Here is a 6,000-nt window from a genome sequence, read left to right as displayed (position 1 = left end):
CCCTACATTTGGATTTAATTAGAAAAAACAATAGGTAGTGAATTATAGATATAGATAGATATGTTGGTGTGAAGAAATTTATGCGGAAAGTAGCTATCCTATGCCAATTACTTTTAAGAAAACTGTGACTATTATCGATTTTAGAATTATGGAAAATATGCTATTATATGAAAGACAGATTTACTAACAAACTTAAGTGAAAAATTATCGATACGCATAACATGTAGATTTATCCTTAGTTCTTCGTGTGTGATCATACCAGGCCACAAACCACAACTACCACAGAGCATGGATTCCTTTACAATATCTAGTTGATCTGACAATATTCACAAAGCTCTTTAAATTTAGAATTTAGGAGAGTAATAACTGCCTTCTTGAAATTCTTTGTTCTTGTTTGTGTAATTCTCCATATGGCCTAATGGTAAACGACAGAAATTTCATCCTTTACAAACAATCCAAACAGAAAAAAGGGAATAGACAAATATGGGATATTATCAGTACTTTTCAAAACGTAAACATCTGAGGACGGTCATTTCTTGATCATTTCATCTTATTGCTCATTTATTATAACATGATCCTGAGTCGTTTTAATATATATACGAGGAACGTGCTCTAAATTCTCTACCTCTGCAATTGTGCTGATGTTAACGTCTGAATTGGCTCCCAGCGCAAAAATATTGCCCTGGTATTGAATCCTGTACTATTTTTACTATTAGAATTAACAAGAAGTGAAATGTTTTCAAGTTAGTTAGCTGACAGACCTTAAGAATACGCTGGATTGTGCTCAAAAGTTACTTTCAATAACTGGAAGCTCGAGTGGGTGAGCTGCTATTTGAAAGGAAGCTTTGGATCATTCTGTCTCAATCTAAGCCCTGCCACACCTTTCTTGGTTGGACCAATCCAATCGGCCATTTTCAACTTCTTGAATTGGGAGCAGCTATTCAACTAAACCTTCGAAGTGCATCCAGCAGGAATCAAACCTACGAATTTTCCTGGTTGGGCGCTTTACCCATTCAATCATGGATGCAAGTTCAGTTCATGAGACCGCAGAAGAGTAGAGCAGCTGCTGCTCGACCTTACCTTAGCTGGATCTGTTGGTGCCACCTAAATGGTACAAGTTTTGTTGATACAAGATGTAAATTTGAAAATCATTGCTCAAAATGATTACCAACTAAATAAAGTAAGATATCGACACGCCCCTACCCCGTGTAACATTATTGGACCCGAAATGTGGCATGCACCGATGATAGATACCAACTAAAAGTCGGACCCATCATCAAGACTACTACAACTACAATATGTAACTTCTTATAAAAAAAATTTAATAGAATTTTGGCATTATCTTCCTTGTACACAGGACTAATCAACTTGTAATTTCCAATGCACAAATTCCAAATATAACACAACACAATAAGGATAAATTGAAATCTCAATTTTTACCAAGATAATAACATGAAATGTACATATGAATACAAAATACATAGTGAGTTTCATAACTATCTACAAGTAATGCAAAATCACATCTACACATAAACATGTGTCCCGAAACACTGACTACACATTCTATAAAGTGAGTTATACTAACAAACTCTGTCGTTTGGCTCTGACGCCAAAATCAAAGGCTAAACTCAAAAAGATGCACAAATACTCAACTGCTGCTTGATAAGAAAAACGTGGAAAAATAAATGAGTTGATAGCTCAGCAAGTGGAGAAGTTCAAAACAAATATACTTTTTTATTTATACATTTTTATCGAAAATCAAGCTCATATCATTTAATAATTCATAAGATAACATCATATAATTATAGCCAAAAAGTGAGAAATTCACATAACGTGGTAAAATATAATCTCAAGTCATGATATGAACGTAAGTTGGTAATCATACTATAATCTCATCACATCAAATGTACTAGAAAATCCACAAAAAATACATTCTGATTGAAATCTGTAATCCACCCGAGAACTTTCGCCAAGGACCTTTAACCCCCTCCATTTACAAAAGTCGGTCTCTGATAATTAATTCTAGCACACGGTCAATGCCTCTCAGTAAATTATATGTACACAGTCAAAACCCCTTCATTCATGGTCCAAGACCCCTCAATGTAGTATAGAATATGGCCAAGACTCCTCGTGAACTAGAAGAAATATATAATTATGGGTACTTTTTGACCAATCTCAATATTACATGTCTCTCATACCAATTTACAAATGTACCATAAATAATATTTGAAATTCCACCTAGATCATAATAAAAGAAACTTTCATATTAATCATATAATGGAGCAAATAATTCGCATAATTGCACATCATTTATTAATATACTTAATTTATGAATACTTTGAAATTATTTAAGTTTTTCCACTCACAGAACTAAGTACGTAAAATCAACTCAGTTGGTAAGTTGTCCCGATATCCGTATTGCCGCCTAAACTATGATATAATTTTTAGGTTAACAATTAACTATTTTTAGTAATTTCAATAATTAAATTGGTAATATCAAAACTTAATCATTTCACTTTAAAGAGATTTCTAAAGTTTCTTTAATCATTAAGGCTAATTTTTCTTTCATTTAGTTTAATTACATAGCTTATTATACTTAATTCTATAGTCTCCTTTCAATAAAATTGAATTTAAACTAATAATCTAACCACTGTAAAATTAAAAATAACTAGGCAATAAGTAACTTTTTACTTATATTTAAATTGAAGAATTCAAGCCTAATAATAGAAAGCACTTACTTTCTAACAATATAGGCGAACTATCCTAATTTTTTTTCCTTTTCTTTTTCTTCCTCTATTTTTTTCCCTTTTTTCTTTCCCCCTGTTCTCATTTCTCTCTGTGTGTATTGTATGGGTATGAAATGGGTTTAACTTGGATTTGAATAGATAAATGTTCACCGCCTGACTTTTTGCCTTTCCCTCTCTTTTTTCTTTTTTTTTTATAGTATAACATATTTGACTTTTATTTCCTATTAATTATAGTTTTACAAAACTTACCCCCATAAAAGAATTTCACCCTCAAAATTCAATTGACTAAGTACGAAAAAGCTGTGGTTACTGAGAACGCATTTGCTCTTCACTTTTCCATGTCGCTTCTTCTACAACATGATTCCTCCATAAGATTTTAATCAAAGAAATAGTTTTTTTTTTCACAAGACATTCATTTTTGTCCAATAGCTGAACATGTTCTTCTTCATAGGTAAGATTTTCTTCCAACTCAGCTAATTGTAATTCCAACACATGAGACAGATCTGGAATATACTTACGAAGCATGGAAACATGGTATATATCATGAATTCTGGACAATTTCATTGGCAAAGCCAATAGATAAGCAACTGAACTGATGCGTTCAACAAGCTCATACGGGCCAATATACCTCGGACTCAATTTACCCCGTTTACCAAATCTGATAAATCCTTTCCATAGCAATAATCATAGGAAAATTCTATCCCTAAAATCAAATTCAAGGTATCTTCTACGTCTATCTACATAGTTCTTATGTTTATCTTGGGTAGTCTTTAACTTTTCTTTAATTATCCTTACTTTCTCAGCAAAATCTGGACATATTTAGGATCCAATAACTTTCTTTCGCCTACTTCATCCCAACATACCGGAGTTCTACATTTCTTACCATACAGTGCTTCAAAAGAATTAATTTCTATACTCGAATAATAACTATTATTATAAGTAGACTCCATCAAAGGAAAATGAGTATCCCAATTTCCTTTAAACTGTAGTACACAAGCTTGTAACATGTCTTCCAAAGTCTGAATAGTTCTTTCTGACTGACCATCTATTTGTGGATGAAAAGTCGTACTGAAATGAAGTTTTGTACCTATAGCTTTCTGCAAACTAGGCCAAAATCTGGAAGTGAAATGAGAGTCTGTATCTGAAACAATAGATATTGGAGCCCCATATAAGTTGATTATCTCATCAACATATATATTTTTTAATTTATCTAATGAGAAAGTGACTTTAATAGACAAAAATCTAGCAGTCTTCGTCAATCTATTTACAATGATCCATATGCCGTCATGTCCACTCTGAGTCTGTGAAAGTCCAAATAAGAAATCCATAATAATGTGCTCCCATTTCCACTCAGGAATAGACGACGTTTGTAACAATCCGGCTATTTTCTAAAGATCTGGTTTCACTTGCTGGCACATGAGACATTTAGATGCAAACTCAGCTATTTCTCTCTTCATTCTATGCCACCAATAGTGTTTTTTGAGTAAATAATACATTTTAGTACTACTTGGATGCATTGCGTAAGCTGAACTATGTGCATCTTCTAGAACTTCTCTCTACAATTTTGAATCATCTAGAACACATAATCTGCTTCCCATAACTAAAGCTCTATAATCTCGAACGATATAATCCATATGCTTACATTTACTAACTTCTTCTTTCAATTTGCTCGACACTGAATCTTGAGTTTGAGCTTCTCTAACTGTGTCGATTAAGGTAGGCCTCACTTGGAAGTTGGTAAACAATGCTCCTACCTGAGTAACTGACAATTGGACATGTGAAGCTCTGAACTTACTAAACAAAGAACATACTACATTAGTTTGGGTCATATGACTCAATATCTTCCTACTAGAGTATCAACAGCTACATTAGTCTTCCCTGGATGACAATTGATCTTGCAGTCGTAATCTCTTATCAACTCTAACCATCTTCTGTGCCTCAGGTTCAACTCTTTTTGGTCAAAAATATACTTTAAGCTTTTATGATCTGATATATTTGACATCTCTTGCCATACAAGAAATGTCTCCAAATCTTCAAGGCTAGGACAACTGTAGCTAGCTCTAAGGCATGTGTAGGATAACTCAGTTCATGTTTCTTCAATTGTCTGGAAGCATACGTTATAACTTTCCCATTCTACATCAAAACACAACCAAGATCCTGACGTAAATTATCACTATATATCACAAACTCTTCACCGGGAGATGGAATGGTAAGAATTGGAGCTGACACTAATCAATTCTTTAATTCGAGGAAACTTTTTTCGCAATCTTCATTCCAAACAAATTTAGCATTCTTTCTAGTCAAACTGATCAAAGGAAGAGCAATCTTAGAAAATCTCCCTACAAAATGATGGTAGTAACCTCCCAAGCTAAGTAAACTTCGTGTTTCTGTTACATTAATAGGCTTTTCCCATTTTATCACTGCCTCAGTTTTTTGTAGGTCAACATAAATTTCCTCTGCTAATATAACATGTCCCAAAGATACAGCTCTATCAGGCTAGAATTCACATTTACTAAATTTAGCATACAACTGCTTATCACGTAAAGTCTACAAAATGATTTTGAGATGCTCTGTGTGCTCATCATGATCTTGAGAGTACATTAAAATATTATCAATGAATACAATCACCTATTTGTCTAAATACGGGCGAAACATTTTATCCATCATATCCATAAATGCTGCCTGTGCATTGGTCAACCTAAATGGCATCACAAGGAACTCATAATGACCATACCTTGTCTTAAAAGTAGTTTTTGGCACATCACTGTCCCTGATTTTAAGGTCGATGATATCCAGAATGCAAATCAATTTTTGAAAATACTGTAGCGTTAAACAGATCATCAATACGTGGCAAGGGATATTTATTGCAAATTGTCACTTTGGTCAACTATCTGTAATCTATGTACAATTGCATGGTACCATCTTTCTTTTTCACAAACAAAATTGGTGCTCCCTCAAAGATACACTAGTTTTGATGAAACCCTTGTCTACCAACTCTTGTAATTAAACTTTTAGCTCTTTCAATTCTGCTGGTGCCATTCTATATGGCGCCCTGAAATAGATGTAGTTCCTGGAATCAGATCTATAGTGAACTCAATATCCCCGTCTGATGGTAAACCTGTTAGTTCAACTGAAAATATATCAGGAAAGTCTTTGACCACTGGAATGTCTTCAAGTTTAGGTTCCTATTATCTGTATCAATCACATGAGCTAAATATGCATGGCATCCCTTACTGAGTAGTCTTCTAGTGTC

This window comes from Olea europaea, unplaced genomic scaffold, assembly GCF_002742605.1.
Source record: "Olea europaea var. sylvestris unplaced genomic scaffold, O_europaea_v1 scaffold69, whole genome shotgun sequence".
Classification (NCBI taxonomy): domain Eukaryota; kingdom Viridiplantae; phylum Streptophyta; class Magnoliopsida; order Lamiales; family Oleaceae; genus Olea; species Olea europaea.
This window is presented reverse-complemented; position numbering follows the sequence as displayed.